Source organism: Triticum aestivum, chromosome 2D (genome assembly GCF_018294505.1).
Source record: "Triticum aestivum cultivar Chinese Spring chromosome 2D, IWGSC CS RefSeq v2.1, whole genome shotgun sequence".
Classification (NCBI taxonomy): domain Eukaryota; kingdom Viridiplantae; phylum Streptophyta; class Magnoliopsida; order Poales; family Poaceae; genus Triticum; species Triticum aestivum.
The window spans coordinates 569,782,283-569,784,883 of record NC_057799.1 but is presented as its reverse complement, the minus strand read 5'-3'; the positions used below and the strand labels follow the sequence as shown (position 1 = coordinate 569,784,883).

General features: G+C 47.9%; 1 pseudogene; it reads left to right on the top strand.

The window, feature by feature from the left end:
* The first annotated feature begins 528 nt into the window (after positions 1 to 528).
* On the top strand, positions 529 to 2,236 carry LOC123050038 (uncharacterized; annotated as a pseudogene).
* The last annotated feature ends 365 nt before the right edge of the window (positions 2,237 to 2,601 follow it).

Below are 2,601 nucleotides of genomic sequence, written 5' to 3'. Positions count from 1 at the left end.
AAATAGCTAGAAAGATTAAATGCATACAAATTGGTGCTCATCCAGAAAATGTGGTCTAACTTGAATGAAAATTTGTGTGACGCCCTTTTGCAAAATATTTTTGCTAGCTGCTTCACAAAATAGCTCTATCTTTAGTACTTGAAAATTATTTTAAATCATAGATTCTCAGATCAATCAGAACACTTCTCACGGATCACCCCACTCTATCTGATCTGAACCGTCCACACTAGGCGGATCCAACGTCTCTCACTCACCTCTTAGTAGGCCAACCCAAACCCTAACTCCACTCCTCTCCCCTCTCTCCCTCGATTCAGATCCACTCCTCGTAGTCGCCACCTACCTCCTGCCCTCGATTCAGCCAATCCCGCCGCCCGCGCCCGCGCGCCACCACCCGCTCCTCCGCCCCTCTTCCTCCGTCCCTGATGCCTCACTTGCCGCCTTCCGCCCCAGGGCCTCCGCGCTCGCGCCGCCCTCGGCGCCGCACCTCCACCGCCACCTCCGCTGGTTCCTCGCCTCCGCCTCGGGCGGATGGCCGACAGCGACGCCGAGAGCCGCGGGCCGCCCGTGGCCGCCGTCGATGTGAGGAGGGGGATCTTCGACCGCCTGCGGGCCACCGGCAACCAGGAGGCACTCTCTGGCCCCTTCTTCGATCGCGCGCTCGAGGACCACTACGAGCGCCTCCCATCCAGCTACTACATCGACCTCGATGTGAACAAGGCCGACGATGTGCTGCTGCACTGCCGACGAGATCCAGCCGCCCTCTCCCTCTCCCCTCCGTCTGCCCCGTCGTCCGTCCCCGAGGTACCCCGCCTGACCGCCCCCAGTCAGTTCTCTTCTCCGTGGCTGGATCAGCGCGGCGTGTTCCTGACGTTTTTTCTCTCTGTCTCTGTGGTTGGACCGATGGAGAGGGTGCTCAAGGATGACGCCATCCAGGAGAAGGGCGAGCGCGCCAGGATGGTAATCACCCCCCTCCCATCTGATCTGCTTGTTTTCCTTCTTGGTCTGACTGGGTCTGCTCGTTCGTCCGTTGGTTCGATGGCGGTATTGCAACTGTGTGCAATTAGTTTATACTGATCTCATTTGGACTACAAAATCCATAGATTGTTAGTTCGACAAGTACCAGACCAACAACCTGACTGCCGGCTTTGCTTAGTAGGATCCGTAGGTAACCGTGGCACACACACACACTGATGTTGTATTGTTGTTGCATAATGTGCTTTTGCAACTGTGCGCAATGAGTTTACGGGTCTCCTTTGACTGCAAAAGCTGAATATCACTCCCTTTGTTCATAAATAAGTGATGTGGTTTTAGTTCACTTATTTATGACCAGAGGTAATACTTTGTAGAATCATTGTTCAGCCTCTTTGTTTATGTGGGGTTCTTATTCATTTGATTTCGTCCTCCTGGCAGGCATCTTTCGTATGTTGAACAGCAGCAACGGCGAATTCGAGCGGATGATGGAAGGCCTCAGTTTGGGGCCAAGAAAAGGCATGGACGAGGCCATTTCTGCAAGGTCTTTCTTGATCGGTTGAAATGTTTGGTTACCCACTGTCTCCCTGAAATATATAATCATGCTTTCATTCTGATTTGTACATCATCCTGGATGGTCTGCCCAAAAGATGATCATAGCTTTTCTGTTAGCCTGCTTTGCAGCTCATTTTTTTTATTTAAAGAACAACCATGTGGCACAGTGGTTCTACTTCTCATAAATTGACAAAGAGGTGTTGTGTAACAAAGAGGTGTTGTGTAAATTGGTGTTTGTTTTGAGTTTTAGTCTATTAAAGATTCTTTTCTGTGCAAAGAGGTGTTGTGCATGGTGATCGCCTTCAATTTACTTTCTGCCTGTAGAGTTACTGTGTTAAATCTTGAATGAAGCATCCGGGTAGTTGCATCTCTTGGGTCAAGTTCTCAGATGCTTGTATGTATCTTGGCTCAGTAAATCGATATAATCCTTACTTAGCTATGAAGGGACTTTCATGAATCATAGTGCTGGTGTGTGGCTGCCATGCATCTCTGGATTATTGGTTTAGTATACTGTAGATATGTGATCCTTTTATCTAACTAGCTTGTATGTACTTGTGCTTGAACTGCAGGTCGCGGTGGTTTTGCTGGAAACAAGTTCAAGATGTCTCTGGGTCTGTCTGTGGCAGGCACTATCAACTGCGCTGATAACACTGCTCCTGAATCTGGCGGAGCTGCCGCTGCCGTCCCAAAGGGCAACCTTCATCATACATAACCCCATAACAGGCCTCAAGGTTATGTGCCCCATCGAAGCTCTTTCTAAATTACTGAAATGAATATGGCTAGGCCTGATGTGCTCTTGTATCTATTGCTCGATTTGTTATGATTTGATTCACCAAGAGTGATTCTTCTACTATCTTGTAGTAAGGTTAATTGTACAACAATGGATGATTCTAATTTGGTTATTGCTAGAATAATTCATCAACTTGAGATATGCTGGGATGTTACTGTAGGTGTCAAAGTTTGTTTGACCTTTGATTGTCAGTCAGAAGTATTGTATGCATCCATAATATAATTTGCAGCATTAATTAGGTCTTGCTATAGTCTTTTTTAAACTTCTTATGAGACTGAAGTATTCGT